The 17,496-nt window shown below is 37.2% G+C and overlaps 1 protein-coding gene across 29 annotated transcripts in view; it reads right to left on the bottom strand.

Annotated features, from left to right (window-relative positions):
- Positions 1-17,496, bottom strand: part of syd (JNK-interacting protein syd) — a 648,626-nt gene that overhangs the window by 234,129 nt on the left and 397,001 nt on the right. The window lies entirely within an intron of this gene.

The raw sequence follows: 17,496 nt of genomic DNA, 5'->3' as shown, positions 1-17,496 counted from the left end.
GGAAAAAGAAATAATTGCCACTTCCAAATTATAAATTAAATTTGATTGATAATCATACTGATCCGAACAAAAAATAAATTTCTTCTTTTGAGATTTTTCATTTGACACTCATGATGAGACAGGTCTCATAACCATCAGATAAGAGATGATGGTGTTGGTTCATTTCAAGCAATTCTACTGAATATTTAGTTATGTGGTCTCCACAAAACGACACCGAGCTTTCGTTAACAAAAAATATTAAAACTGCAGCTGCAAATTCTCCATTTTGAAGTGATCATGTCAGTTATAACCGGGTTTCTAAGATCATCAAATTTTGTTACTTTATAGATCGTTGTCTAAACTTCAGATTTTTTCTTTAATTATATTTATTTTCCCAGAAAGCCCATCGTTTTGGATAAATCTATCCGACTAGGAAGGAAATGCTTACACTTGTGTTCTTATGCTGAACCCCAATTTTGAAACATCCTAGCCTGGTTCCCTTGGGGAATTTTGGGAATTTTTAGTTTTTCTAGTGATTCTGAGGCCATCAGCTTTTCTGGCACCAAGTTTTAAGTTTCTAAGATGCCTGTCTATATTTATTTATATATATTTAGATTGCTCCAAACCAATTTCCATTTATGTACATATAGTGAAGCGTTAGCAGGAAAACTAAGAAAACCGTGCAATCTTAACTTTAATGATTTTCTTGAACGCCACAACGTTCGTGCTATTTTAGATGAATCGATATTGCATAAAAACTAAATAGTAAAATATTATAAAAATATATTGAATAGGATCCATGAGTATGGGAATCGGGAAAATAATTTTCATAAAAATTAATTAAATTACTAATGCAGAGATTTGTTATATAGCTAATCTAGTGCTAGGGACCCTACAAACAATCTTGAACAAAATTTTCTTTCAGTTCGGAAGATTTTGGAGGCAGTCTACCATATTCAGATGTGGAAAATGTTCGATGTTCTGGCTTATTTCAGTAAAACATGAGAATGCGTGGTTCTTTCTAATAGACACAGCACATGTGAAAAGCAACAAAATCTATCAAGTCATTTCACTTTAAGATAGTACATGTTAGGTGTCTTGCTCATAATCTAAATCAAATTGTGACGGACGTATGTAAGATTAAAATTTCAATATTAGACCGACTAAGGTCTGCAGTAAAGAAAATCTTAATTAAATATCTGTTGCAAATATTTTGAAGATCAGGCCTCTGACACAACTTCATCCCCTGAACTAGTTTTAACGTGCTGGACAATGCGCTTGAATGCACGTATCTACTTGTGTGACAACTTTCAGACTGAAGGGAGGAAGTAAACAGCATTGATGGAGAAGATGCTATAACAAAGAGAACCTATTTTCTCTCCCTGAAATGGATATTGCACTGGTTTGTACATAATCAAATGGAAAATTCCTACCAATAACTATAATCTGCCAATAGGACAGAGGCATGACATTGAATAAGTATGTGATGTGTGTTGCGAGTGTTTATTTCTGTTCATTATTTGGGCTACTTCAAGAATATTCAGGATTAAAAAAAAAAAAAAAAAAAGTCAATTTATTTTTAATCATCAAAACTTGCGAGACACTGTACCGCTATACAGTAGATATGTTTTTTCTAAATATCTGTAAGTAAAGTTGATACTTCTGACACGAATAAAGAATTCAAGAAATTTCCAAGGACAAGGTAACCAGCATCAAATTAAAATATTTAAAGCGACTTATTAAATAAATCAAAAGGGTAAACTCATGCATTCACTGGTTGATTTTCCTGCTGTGCTGTTTCTGGTGTCCCCACATAACGCTTGCTACCTTCAGAAAGCATGTTGCGGTGTGGCGGCATTCTGGTTTCGGAATTTGGTCATGCGGACGTGTGGGCTGCATGCTCCAAATTCATGAGAGGCTTAGCTTCTCTTGGAGTAAACAGAACTTAAATTTCCTAATGTCATTTTTTAAAACTTGATTTCTAATTTTAACTAGTTACAGGAGTTTACCTCTTGATTGGTTTAACCTAAATCAAAATAATTTTATGATGGTGTAATAAGTGTTTACAATCATTCGCCTTTTCATGAGGCAAGTCTTTTTCTATCAATTTCATAACCTTTAATTTAAAATTTCCACCAGGTTTGACCTCAGTATTGCAGTTTTAACTTATTTTAAATTGTTTTTCTATGACCTGTGTTCTTTAGTGAAGGTGGTCACTTCACACTTTCAACTTGTAACTGATTAAGTATCTTTTCTTTAAATATCAATCCACTCTCTGCCATAGACCAATTCACTTTCGCATTATAACTTAAGATTTATTTGGTGTCTATAGGAACTTACTTTTCAACAAGACAAGCAATAATCAGGGCATTCTGGAGATGTTTATGAATCTATTTAATCTTAACCTTTTGATTAACCCTCATTTTGTTTGGTGAAATTAATGTAGGTTAGGTTTGTTACGAACAGAGATTTTCAAAGGATATGAAAGTCGATTTTATTTTTTAATTTTTATTTTGGATATGTTCTGTTACCTTGTTAATTTGCTTAAATGGTTTCCTTATTTCAAAACTTAGATCATGTTTAAATAAACTATTCTTGAAATTATCATCCACAAAAGTAAATGTTCCCATGCCTCACGGGGGCCATTCTGCTTTCCATGTCCTTGATCTTTAGTTGACCGAGTTCGATAGCTGCAGTCACTTAAGTGGAGCCAGTATCCTGTATTCGGGAGATAGTAGGTTCGAACCCCACTGTCGGCAGCCCTGAAAATGGTTTTCCGTGGTTTCCCATTTTCACACCAGGCAAATGCTGGGGCTGTACCTTAATTAAGGCCATGGCCCCTTCCTTTCCACTCCTAGCCCTTTCCTGTCCCATCGTCGCCATAAGACCTATCTGCGTCGGTGCGACGTACAGCAACTAGCAAAAAAAAAAAAAAAATTCTTTAGTTGTTATTTTACTTTATTTATATCTCGATTTATGAATGTTTTAAACTGTTCTACTGTAAATTTGATACATTTACCACATTTTTACTTTCTTCTTATTTTCATGTTGTTGTTGTTAACTGCTCATTGCAGGTGGATTGTAACTTCAGAAAGACTGTGATTTAGCTAATCTTAATTTAAGTATGATTGCAAATGTACTATACAAAATTTTAACATTTGTGTTTGTTTCTCTTTCCTTTCATGAGATTCGAGCTACTCCTACTCACTTGAGAAAGGGAGAACTCCAGTATGAACTATGTATCCATGATCAAAATTCCACAATGACTGTTCAGGATGGTATACATCTGTTGGCTTCCTCTCTTAATGTACCTGTGGTCATTCCCAGCTCTCAACACAAACTAATTGGGCCAGTCTTTGTAATTCAGGTATTTAGCCTGATTTTATTTCTGGAGCTAGTACTAAGAAAACTTGGAAAAGCATATGGAGAAGACTCAATAAATGCAGAACTATTCAAGTACTCCAGTGACATGTTCAAGCAAAGATTTCTCAAATTCATCAATTGAATATGGAATGGCAACAGACCACCAGAGAATTGGCAAAAAGCTACACTTATTCCTTTCATAAGAAGGGCAGTGTGAAAGATTGTGGAAATTACAGAGGGATAAGTATACTCAACTAAGGTGACAAAATTTCCTCTAATATTGTCAAAGAAAAAATATTTAGGTATTATGAAAATGTGATTGAAAATTAACAACATGGATTTTGAAAGGGACGCTCATGTGCTGATGCTTACTTTACCTTGAAAGTTTTAGTAGAAAAATGCAGGGAATTTAACTTAAAAACTCACATAGCATTTGTTGATTTTAAGAAAGCCTTTGACCTAGATAACAGGAACAGACTTCTTAATATCTTAGCAGAAGATAAACCAGTGTGTCTGAGTGTTATGAAAGGTGTTGCTCATAGGATCAGACATACTGCAGTAGCACCTTCTGGTCCAGTGAGGAAAGCAATGGCAAACTACCTCACTCCTCATCCTGCCTAGTACGCCTCATTTGGGCTCTGCCATTGGTTTTTGCGGTTTCCCTATAACTGCATAACCTTTGGTAGTGCTATTTGAGGATCCAACCAGCCTCTGGGCTGATGACCTAACAGACACAAGGTCTTACAACAGTTAATAGATAACATATACAACATGTACAGTGACAACCTTATTGCAGTAAAGTTAGGTTATCATCAGACTGAATGGGAACCGATCAGCAGAGGTGTGAGACAAGGTTGTGGACTTTCTCCTTTGTAGTTCATAATCTATATTATAACCTTCCAATGTATGTCAGGATGAGATTGGTGAACACATTGGAAGTTTATGACGGGAAATAATGTCAATGAAATCTTATGTCCGGTTATCACACCTCCAGATGAATTAGAGGGCAGTTGATTTGTCTAATTACGTGAACGGCATCGCCGAATTGAAGATATCAGCAGATTGATAATCAGCTCTAAACCCCGTGGTATCTTGGAAATGTTGGTAGATAGTTAATATTGTGAAACATAGGGCAGGATTATATGAATAATACGCATTCTGCAAGTAAAGTTTCCGGAATGCATGAACGGCAGTATATCTGCGACAGAATGTTACTGAGGGCCATGAAATATGTAAACAATAAATTTATATGAGAGGGCCATACCTTGTACATCTAGTCTCGCACGATCCAACGATCGAGATGAAGAAAGGAAACTGTCGATTACTAACCTAAATACGAGGCGGCAATTATTAAATAAGTTCCTTTACTAGTACAGCTGATTTGTACGAGATCGTCTTACATTATGTGTCAAATGTTTCCAATTGTCAGAAACATATGGGAGCTAGAAGCTGAGAAGAATTCTGAAAAGCAAACCGTCTCCAATTATTATGTTGTAGTAGAATCTGTTTTGTCTCTGAAGAAGTTGATACACTCTCAATCTGCACATCAGAAAGATCAGAAGCAAGAATTCATAGGGAAAAGATTGTATTGAAAGGAGTTACTAAAGAGATATTGGCATATTATAAACATACAATATTGTAAAACAAGATATCTTGTTATTGAATGAAAAGGCAAGTGTATCGCTTGAACTGTTAAAATTGTATTAAGGTGTATGACCTTGTTCTAATTGATATCTCTAAGTTTCAGGTAATATGGAACCGTCAGCAGTTTATTATTCAGATGCTATGTGTGCACGTATCAACATGAACAACTAAAATAGAGGGACCTCAAAGGATCTGATCTGAAATGTGATGGACAATACTTGACAATGTTATTGAGTGAGAGCTGAACTCGGAAGGTGACACCGTCGTGGAGCAACAACCCAGGATGAGTACTTGAATATCTTATACATATTCCGCCACGTAATTGCTTTTTGTAGTCGTAGAGTAGTATTTATTTTGTTGTCAATTTTGACATGAACAATTTTAACTTGAAAGCGACCGTTATTTGTTAGACATTGCGTTGTAATACTCATGATCGTTACGTCTAGTGTGGTGAGCCAGACTACGTTGTGATAATATGCGATAGTTGTGTAAGATTTCTTTAATGTTTGCTAGCAAGGTTTTACGAAAGTTTCTTCGACATGGATGTTATTGGTACCGTAATGACGTTATGGTAATGAACGTTAATTTTAACCTGTAGCTCAGAATACCTCGGAGGAGCTCGGTATTTTGCGACGTGCGATTCTGTGGTCTTCAAAACGTTATGTGCTTGTGTGGAAATACAGTGTTTGATAATAGAAGTGTGATACTATTGTGGTGATATGGAATTAATGCGGCAACGTATTTAGTAATTTTACGTAATTGCCTGAATAGATTGTTCTTTAGTATTGAGAATTCGCTGTGCATGACGAGTTGTGCGATGTAATAAGGTGTTAGTTACGGTAGGATCTTTGAAAATATTTACGTGGATAGAGTGATGTGATGATTATAGACGTGTCATTAGGATTGCGAATTTTATGATGATGTTATGTGAAGGTCCTGATGATGGTATTGACGGTTGGAATTAAGTTGGTCATGCGTGAATTTTGATGTTGTCGTGATGAATAATTTATTTAGGTACGAGGCCGTATTTTAGAATAATATTATAGGATGTCGCACTTACGAACACTAGTAGTTGGTCGTCACATTTATCCTATTTAAATACAAGATTGACCAGAGCGCACGATTTTAAAGGGATGTTTAGGATCTTCGCAAGATAATCGGTAACGTAAAGATATTGAGGTCATGTCGTAAAAGAAATATGATCTTCTATGGTAAGTAAACCATTTCTTTGCTAGTTGGATTTTGTAGATTATTTTGAGTTGACGCCTAGTGCTAATGTAGTATTCCAGGTCAACGTCGCAGTGGTATCCGGAGGCGCAGAATCAACGTAGTTAGACAAAGTTATCGTAGACGTTGCAATGTCTCTTGATGTTTTTTTTATCTAGGTGTGGTCACCGATGAATGTACGTGAGGATCGAGTCTGTCTTTTAAATACATGATTTTGATGGATGTTACATTATGTTATGATCCTGTGTCTTTCAAGCATTTCTATTGCAATTATGGTGATTTTATGAAGTTAGAATAACGGTAATTTTCAAGTTGCTAGATAGACAGATACCGACATATATGCGGTGATTTTTAAAGAGAAATGACGGAATATTTTGAGATATTTGGGTAGTAAATAACATTCTGAAGTGGACGATTCTATGATTCCCAGTGATTTATTTTAAAAAAATGCGAGATTGATGACTGATCTTTCCATGTAAGCCTTCAGCAGAGGGACTCTTTGTCTCTTTTGTTTTTCGATTTACGATGTTGTATTTATTTGTAACAAGAGCCTGAAGTTAGGTGTTTATTTTCAAGCTAACAGAATATTTTCCTTCCTATATTCGTTTTGTGTTGCCGATAATTTGTTCTTAATGTAATTGATACATCTGAAGTTATTTTAAATCATTAAACGGGAGATCCTTCCATAATTAAAACATTTTACGGAGTACTCATTTAATGTAGCATAGGAACATTAGGATAGTTATTTAATTTAGGATAAGATAAAATGTTGGTCAATGTGTCTCGTCGAATATGCCAATATCTTTGATCTCTTAATACTCTATTGTGGAATATTCACGTAATTTAGGCAGAAATGATGATTACATTCTACGTTAAAAGCCACGATGATAACAGTCCACTTATTTAACCTGTGTCCCAACTCGTCGAACTTGCACGTCCCTTGAGTGGAGCCTTCATGGATCTCCGACTGCATTGCTTCGCCGCGGCTTAACCCAACACTGAGATAAAAAAATTAAAATTTACAACACGGTCACAGGGACTGCTGTCAGGGCACATATAGGTTATTATATAATTTTACTTGGCGCCCAACTGTGGGGCCAGAGTTGAATTATTTTATTACCGAACGACTAGACTCCAATTACTTATCGCGTGGCAGTGGACTTAAAGAAAGGAAAACTCGAAGAGACATTGGTAATCAGAGAACATTGAATCTACAACGTTGTTGGTGAAGAATGTTTGAGATATTTATTTAATCATATATTTTATGAATAATATTGGAAGGATTTGACCGTTAATCAGTACTACGATTTTTACTTAGTTTCATTTTATGACATTATGGAAGGATTTTCCGTAAAGTTTCAGCTCTTGTTAATCGGGATAATGAGTCATTTAACTCGGATAGAGCAATAGGTTGTTCCGTGTCACTTATTATTGGATGTCCGTCATATTTCGGGTCAGATCCGGAGAGACCCATACGTTCATTTATTGAATCTAATTTGTGAGGTGCTAGGCAGGTATAGGTGTTGTGGAAACACTAGATAAAGACTGTAGAGTGAGATTGAGAGTGATATATTCTTGTTAAGGTACGATATAGGAAATTACGATGGCGTCTCTTGCTCAAGTAAAACTGTTATTGGAGGAGCTCGCTGGAAAAATGAATAAAATGCAGGAATCGCAAGAGAGTACAGAAAAGAGAATTCAGGAAGCACAAGAAAATACAGAAAAGAAAATTCAGGAGGCACAAGAAAGTACTGAGAAAAGGATTCAAGAAGTACGTGAGTCACAAGAAAGTACTGAGAAAAGGATTCAAGAAGTACGAGAATCACAAGAAAGTACTGAGAAAAGGATTCAGGAAGTACGAGAGTCACAAGAAAATACCGAGAAGAAAATACAGGAATCACAGAGGACTACTAGAGCAGAAATCCACGAATCCCACGAGAAAATGCAAGGAACTTTTGACAGAATCACCGATATGGTGCAAGAAAATATGAAGGTGATGCAAGAAGAGATTGTATCATTAGGATCGAAAGTCGCTGAAGTACAAGGAGAAGTATTAAATTTAAAAGAAGAAGTGAATGCAGCGATGAATGAGAATAAGAGGAATTTTCAAGAAAAATTCGAAGAATTGAAGGATGATTTTAAGTCAAGCATCCAAGAGTTGCGAGTTCAAGTCGACCACGACCTTAAAGAGCTCAAAGAAGAAGTAGACGGGATGCAGGAGAAGATGAAAGAGTCCGATAATAATTGGGATGGAAAACTTAAGAAGGTATCGGATGAAGTCATTATCACCAATGAGAATATACGGAAAGAGATAACCCAAGCAAGAGAGCAGATCAATGACAGGTTCAATTTGATAACGGAAGAAACTGAAGAGAATAAAGCTTTGATGAATCAGCAAATAAAAGGATTAAAAGACGATTTAAATGCTATTCAAAAGGACGTACAGAACCTGAGGATTGAAAACGAAACAAATAGGAATTTGGTATCATCGTTGAACGACCGACAGACGATAATTGAGGATGGAAGGAAGACTGAAGTAAACAGTCAATTTGAGATACCACAGCTTTGCGTTGATATTAATGACAACGGGACAATTCATACAGGAAGTGGAACCCAGATTGTTAACATTATACGCACTTATGAGGATAGGCCTAAGAAATTTAACGGAAATATAGGATCCAGTATGACTCCTCGTGGTTTTCTAAGAGAGATTGAGGAATATTTTAGGGAAACAAAGGTATCTACAGAGCGCCAGTTAAAGACAGTGGAGAAACACTTAGAAGGTGCACCACTCATTTGGTTTAAAGCTTTTCGCTACGTTTTTGAGGATTATGCAGGCTTTAAACAAGCTTTCTTGGACAGATTCTGGGGGATCGACGTTCAGCAAGGAATCAGACTCGATCTATACTCAAAGAAATATTCTTTAACGGGACCGAGTAGGTTTGCCGAATACTTCACGATGCAATTTCATCGACTGAAGGAGCTTGATTCTCCACCTACGGAAACAGAAATGGTACGAGCAATAATCAAACAGTTCCCTGCGGATATACAGAGATTATTGACGGCGGCAAACATTCAATCAGCCGTGCAAGCGGAGTCGATACTTCGGCAAATTGACAGCACGTCAACACATACTAGTAGCCGCATAGTAAGACACGTCGATCCGACGGTAAATGTGGTAACACCAGCAGGAGATGAAGGTGTAGAAAGAAACCAGGGATACAATAGTCACGGTCAAGGAGATAGACCTAGGACGAATGAAGGCTACAGAAGAGTGGAACATAGGGATGAGAAGAGTGACAAGACACGCCAGAAGTGGGCACCGTCTCGAAACGAAGAGCGGAGATATCCTAGATATTACAGAAATACAAGGTGGAGTCGAAACAGAGATAAATGGCCGTACCGCAGAGATAGGTATCGAGAAAATTCAAGACAAACAGATATTCGACAGGACGAGGAGATAAACAAGGAAAGAGAAAGGTACCTTGGTGAATTAAGAAAGCAGCAGGAGTGCAAGCAATGGGAACGAGCGATATTGAATCAAGATATGAACGCTGATTGCGTGGGCGCGACTAGTCTGTTGTATCAGCAAGAACAAAGAAAAGAAGGTACTGATAAAACGTTAAATCCCGCAGCCACACCATTTGACAAGAATAATGAAGGCAATGACGGGGTGAAAAAAAAAACTTCGTTTTGGAATCAGTAACAAATAATAGAATTAGTAAGTTAAATCCAGATTATGGGCAACACGAATGGGTCATAGCAGGAATCGAATCGTGGGAATTTGAACCCGAGGAATTGTTGCACGAAGACGGTCTACCTAAAGGAATGAAATTAAAGAGAGGACTGCCCGTTATTTACGTCACAATATTGGGTATTCGAGTATTGTCATTATTGGATACTGGAGCAAGTATAAGTATCATCTCCAAACTACTATTCTCAGAGTTACAAGACAAAGCACACTTGCCTGTAATTCCGATTGCCAACATGAAAATCAAGGGCATAATTCCGGACAAGGTCACGAAATGCAAGATACAAACTTATTTGCCAATAGAAATCGGAGGAAATTTAATGGAACATCCATTTGTAGTCATGGACAAAATCCAATATAACTTGATTATTGGATCAGATTTTATCAGGGAAAACAACATAGTAATTGATTTAAAGAAAGAAGAAATAAGGATCAGATGTGACGGTGAAAGAGGACAGGACATTACAGCTAGAATAGAAAACAAGGAAACGAGCGAGCTACAGAAAACCATGAACATTTCAATAAATGAAGCTGCCCATGTTGCCGAGAAGATAATGGAAAGATACGACACAGAAGATGCTGTGTGTGGTCAGACAATCGACAGTGGAATAGGAGGAAATCCTGAACAGCAAGGGATAATTGAGAATCTGCTGAAAAGGTATAACAATGCTTTTAAGAGCCAGCCTGGAGCAATAAAGAACTTTGAGTACAAGTTATTAGTGAAAGATTGGAGGCCGTTTAAGATTAAACCGTACCCTATACCAGATAAATTCATGCCCGAGGCTAGGAAGGTAATACAGGAGATGATGGATAATGGTATAATATCTAAAGCACATACACCATTCGTTAGCCCTCTGGTAGTGGTAAGAAAAAGCAACGGATCAATTCGCGTGTGCATTGATGCGAGACAGGTCAACTCCAAATTAATTCCTGAGTATGATAAAGCCCCAGTAATAAAGGAGATAATAAGAGGATTTCGGAACAAGAGATTTTTCACGATTTTAGATTTGACTTCCTCATACTTCCACATAGTTCTGGAGAGTAAATCCAAGCTATTTACTGGTTTCATGTTTGATAATCAAACGTATATCTTTGAAAGACTCCCATTCGGCATTTCTAACTCTGCGGCTGCATTGGTACGAGCTTTAGACAGGAACTTGAAACCGGAAGTGAAAGAATTTATAACCATTTATGTTGATGACATCGTACTGGCGACAGCAACTTTCGAGGAGCATGTAGTCAAGTTGGAACAGCTGCTAAGAAATTTAGATGAGGCTGGATTCAAAATCAATCGATCCAAGTCAAAGTTCTGCCAATCTGAAATCTTGTTTGTTGGACATGTAATTGATGGAACTGGAATAAGACCAAACCCAGTTAAGATACAGGCCATATGTAACTTTCCGAAGCCCAGAAGGATTAAGCATATCCGACAATTCTTGGGTATGACGAGATTTTTCGCTAGTCACTGTCCAAGGTATACAGAGATATTAGCTCCCCTACAAGATTTATTGAAGACCAATAATCGTTGGCGGTGGAATGAGAGTCATGATCGAGCTTTTGTTAACGCGAAGGAATTACTAGCTAACAGTATAAAACTTGGATATCCGGACTTCGATCGTGAGTTTATCATTCAATCTGATGCCTCAGCAGTTGGAGTTGGAGCCGTATTGTATCAGGAGAGTAATGGGGAGAATAATATAAACTATTTGGCCTTCGTTAGTAGGAAATTAAGAAACCATGAACTTAAGTATACGACCACTGAACTTGAGATGCTGGCCATTGTTTACGCATTACAACAGTGGAGAAAAATAGTGTATGGGTATCCGGTAGTTGTTAGGACGGACCATAAAGCACTAACGTTTGTGTTAAAAACCACATTATCCAGCGAGAGAGTATCACGATGGGCACTTTATGCGCAGCAATTTAATTTAAGAATTGAGTTCTGCCCAGGTAAAAGTAATGTGTTGGCAGACAGTCTAAGCCGAAATCCAACAGAAGAGCCTCTGGAGGTCAATGTTATCGAAATAACTCAAGAGGATGAAGAATGTTTGGAAAGCCTAAAACGATTGCCGGAGCTGCAACTTGAGGATTCATCTCTGAAAGAGATTATTGAATATTGTCTAAGAAGGTCAGCTGATGATGGACCCGAAGATCAAATAAATGATTATGTGCTGACGAATAACATCTTGTATAAGTACATAGACAAAGATCGGAAGAAATTAAGAGTGGTGGTGCCACGCAAATTAAGATGTAAACTCATATGGTACATCCATAGAATGATTGGTCATGGTGGCCTAGATAAATTAGCAGCTACAATAGGAGAGACTTTCACATGGACTGGATTCCGGAGAACCATAGGGAGAATAGTAAAAACCTGTGATATATGCCAGAGGGTGAAATATAACTCCGTATTATTGTATCAACCACCGATAGCTGTAATACCAGACCGACCTAGGGAAGTATATACCATGGACTTGTATGGGAGTTTACCCGTAGGTAAACGTGGAAACCGTTTTGTATTGGTAGTCCTCGATGTGATGTCAAAATTTGTGTCACTTCAGCCCATTAGGAAGGCCAACTCTAAATCCATAATTAGGAGTTTAGAAAGAGTAACGATACCAAAGATGGGTAAACCAAAATGCATAATAACGGACCATGGAACACAGTTTACGTCAAACGAATTTGCGGAAGCTTTAAGGAAAATGAACATTCAACACCGGTTCAGTTCCATAAGGCACCCTGAATCCAATGCAGCTGAGAGGGTCATGAAGGAAATCGCGAAATATTGTAGGATTTTCTGCCATGAACGTCATTGGACATGGACTTCTTGTTTACCGACAATAGCCGATTGTATAAATTTTACATGGCACGAATCTATCGGCAATATTCCAAGCGTTCTTCACATGAACGAGCAACCAAGACGTCCCTGGAACGAGATCATTGCTAGACCAGTCGAAGAAAGTCCTAGCGTCGAAGAGAACATAAAGCAAGCTCAGGCGTGTATGAAAAGGCAGGCCGAAAAACGTCTCAAGAAGTTAAGGCATAAGAGATTTCGAGAACCTTTGGAGGTTGGAACCTATGTTCTTGTAAGAAAACCAGCCGTGTCTTGTCCTACGGAAAAATTCTATTCCAAGTTTGCACATTTGTACATTGGGCCGTTCAAAGTTATTGAAGCACTGGGCAATAACGCATATAAAATACAGAGTTTAGAGTCCAACAACATTGCTATTTTCAATGCTTCAAGTCTTAAACAGTACAGTTTCCCGATCGTTGAAGAGGAGGAAGTCAATATCATCGTGGAAGACGAAAGAAACGGAGATGCTTGGGATGTTTATTCGCTGACCGACGGATCAGATGACGAATCAGACAGGATTCGAAGACAGGATATGGAATAACAGTATCTCAAGACCAGAGTTAGTTTCGTTCATTTCAGACATGATAAAAGAAGATTTCATTGAAGAAGAGAATTATGATAAGATCTGGCATGAATATGAAATTTCTCCTTTCATACGAAATTTCATTTTTTGAGTAGAGGAGGAATATAACCTTCCAATGTATGTCAGGATGAGATTGGTGAACACATTGGAAGTTTATGACGGGAAATAATGTCAATGAAATCTTATGTCCGGTTATCACACCTCCAGATGAATTAGAGGGCAGTTGATTTGTCTAATTACGTGAACGGCATCGCCGAATTGAAGATATCAGCAGATTGATAATCAGCTCTAAACCCCGTGGTATCTTGGAAATGTTGGTAGATAGTTAATATTGTGAAACATAGGGCAGGATTATATGAATAATACGCATTCTGCAAGTAAAGTTTCCGGAATGCATGAACGGCAGTATATCTGCGACAGAATGTTACTGAGGGCCATGAAATATGTAAACAATAAATTTATATGAGAGGGCCATACCTTGTACATCTAGTCTCGCACGATCCAACGATCGAGATGAAGAAAGGAAACTGTCGATTACTAACCTAAATACGAGGCGGCAATTATTAAATAAGTTCCTTTACTAGTACAGCTGATTTGTACGAGATCGTCTTACATTATGTGTCAAATGTTTCCAATTGTCAGAAACATATGGGAGCTAGAAGCTGAGAAGAATTCTGAAAAGCAAACCGTCTCCAATTATTATGTTGTAGTAGAATCTGTTTTGTCTCTGAAGAAGTTGATACACTCTCAATCTGCACATCAGAAAGATCAGAAGCAAGAATTCATAGGGAAAAGATTGTATTGAAAGGAGTTACTAAAGAGATATTGGCATATTATAAACATACAATATTGTAAAACAAGATATCTTGTTATTGAATGAAAAGGCAAGTGTATCGCTTGAACTGTTAAAATTGTATTAAGGTGTATGACCTTGTTCTAATTGATATCTCTAAGTTTCAGGTAATATGGAACCGTCAGCAGTTTATTATTCAGATGCTATGTGTGCACGTATCAACATGAACAACTAAAATAGAGGGACCTCAAAGGATCTGATCTGAAATGTGATGGACAATACTTGACAATGTTATTGAGTGAGAGCTGAACTCGGAAGGTGACACCGTCGTGGAGCAACAACCCAGGATGAGTACTTGAATATCTTATACATATTCCGCCACGTAATTGCTTTTTGTAGTCGTAGAGTAGTATTTATTTTGTTGTCAATTTTGACATGAACAATTTTAACTTGAAAGCGACCGTTATTTGTTAGACATTGCGTTGTAATACTCATGATCGTTACGTCTAGTGTGGTGAGCCAGACTACGTTGTGATAATATGCGATAGTTGTGTAAGATTTCTTTAATGTTTGCTAGCAAGGTTTTACGAAAGTTTCTTCGACATGGATGTTATTGGTACCGTAATGACGTTATGGTAATGAACGTTAATTTTAACCTGTAGCTCAGAATACCTCGGAGGAGCTCGGTATTTTGCGACGTGCGATTCTGTGGTCTTCAAAACGTTATGTGCTTGTGTGGAAATACAGTGTTTGATAATAGAAGTGTGATACTATTGTGGTGATATGGAATTAATGCGGCAACGTATTTAGTAATTTTACGTAATTGCCTGAATAGATTGTTCTTTAGTATTGAGAATTCGCTGTGCATGACGAGTTGTGCGATGTAATAAGGTGTTAGTTACGGTAGGATCTTTGAAAATATTTACGTGGATAGAGTGATGTGATGATTATAGACGTGTCATTAGGATTGCGAATTTTATGATGATGTTATGTGAAGGTCCTGATGATGGTATTGACGGTTGGAATTAAGTTGGTCATGCGTGAATTTTGATGTTGTCGTGATGAATAATTTATTTAGGTACGAGGCCGTATTTTAGAATAATATTATAGGATGTCGCACTTACGAACACTAGTAGTTGGTCGTCACATTTATCCTATTTAAATACAAGATTGACCAGAGCGCACGATTTTAAAGGGATGTTTAGGATCTTCGCAAGATAATCGGTAACGTAAAGATATTGAGGTCATGTCGTAAAAGAAATATGATCTTCTATGGTAAGTAAACCATTTCTTTGCTAGTTGGATTTTGTAGATTATTTTGAGTTGACGCCTAGTGCTAATGTAGTATTCCAGGTCAACGTCGCAGTGGTATCCGGAGGCGCAGAATCAACGTAGTTAGACAAAGTTATCGTAGACGTTGCAATGTCTCTTGATGTTTTTTTTATCTAGGTGTGGTCACCGATGAATGTACGTGAGGATCGAGTCTGTCTTTTAAATACATGATTTTGATGGATGTTACATTATGTTATGATCCTGTGTCTTTCAAGCATTTCTATTGCAATTATGGTGATTTTATGAAGTTAGAATAACGGTAATTTTCAAGTTGCTAGATAGACAGATACCGACATATATGCGGTGATTTTTAAAGAGAAATGACGGAATATTTTGAGATATTTGGGTAGTAAATAACATTCTGAAGTGGACGATTCTATGATTCCCAGTGATTTATTTTAAAAAAATGCGAGATTGATGACTGATCTTTCCATGTAAGCCTTCAGCAGAGGGACTCTTTGTCTCTTTTGTTTTTCGATTTACGATGTTGTATTTATTTGTAACAAGAGCCTGAAGTTAGGTGTTTATTTTCAAGCTAACAGAATATTTTCCTTCCTATATTCGTTTTGTGTTGCCGATAATTTGTTCTTAATGTAATTGATACATCTGAAGTTATTTTAAATCATTAAACGGGAGATCCTTCCATAATTAAAACATTTTACGGAGTACTCATTTAATGTAGCATAGGAACATTAGGATAGTTATTTAATTTAGGATAAGATAAAATGTTGGTCAATGTGTCTCGTCGAATATGCCAATATCTTTGATCTCTTAATACTCTATTGTGGAATATTCACGTAATTTAGGCAGAAATGATGATTACATTCTACGTTAAAAGCCACGATGATAACAGTCCACTTATTTAACCTGTGTCCCAACTCGTCGAACTTGCACGTCCCTTGAGTGGAGCCTTCATGGATCTCCGACTGCATTGCTTCGCCGCGGCTTAACCCAACACTGAGATAAAAAAATTAAAATTTACAACACGGTCACAGGGACTGCTGTCAGGGCACAATATGAACAACATAATGCAGGAATGGAGGCATGAAAGGCATGTATCAATCCCAGTCAGCAGATATCTCACACATCTAGATGCCATACTCTTTGCTGATGATGTTGCATTGGTAGCATCATCAAAAGATGATCTTCAAGTGGTCAGTATTTAATCTCCAGAAAGTCTCTTCAAAATTCAACATGATCATTTCACCACAAAAGAGCAAAATAATGGCCTTTCAGGGGAAGGACCCTATCCCCAGTAAAATCTGTTTAGATAAAATTTTGGAAAGAGTCAATGAATTCAATAATAAGGGATACAATTTATCTTACCAAGGGAAAATTGATATTTCTGCAGAAATAACCAAGTTTACCAGAACAACAGAAATTATAAATCAATCATGAAACCACCTCTTGTCCAAAAACACACTCGCTTACGTCTTTATAATACTTTAACTAGATCAACCTTTTGCTATGGCAGTGAGGCATGGACAATAAGAACTCAAGATGTTTCCAGAATTACAGCACATGAAATGACGTCCATGCGCAGAACAGCAGGCTATACAAAATGGGATCGTATAAGAAATGAAGATGTGCTTAAGGGACTGAACGTGAAACCAGCAATCAATTACATCTACGATTACCAAGAAAACTGGAAACGTCACGTTCAAAGGATGGAATCTGGAAGACTACCAAAGGAGATCCTTCGCTACCAACAAAGAGGACACAGATCTATAAGATCTCCAATGAAGCAATGGAAAGAAAATGCAAGACCGTAATGGGCCACATGGCCCAATACTTGGAAGGATAATGATGATGATGATGATTTCTATTGTTTTGTCATTTCAATCTTCCCAGCCCTCAGCTAACCAGTTAAAACATATTTAAGTCAATTGCAACATTACATGGATGGTCTCCGAGATTTGGTGTGTCTTACCTTGCTGAATGAGGAATGTCAAAGGAGAGTGAATTACTGG

Source organism: Anabrus simplex, chromosome 1, assembly GCF_040414725.1.
Source record: "Anabrus simplex isolate iqAnaSimp1 chromosome 1, ASM4041472v1, whole genome shotgun sequence".
Classification (NCBI taxonomy): Eukaryota; Metazoa; Arthropoda; class Insecta; order Orthoptera; family Tettigoniidae; genus Anabrus; species Anabrus simplex.
This window is presented reverse-complemented; position numbering and strand designations above follow the sequence as displayed.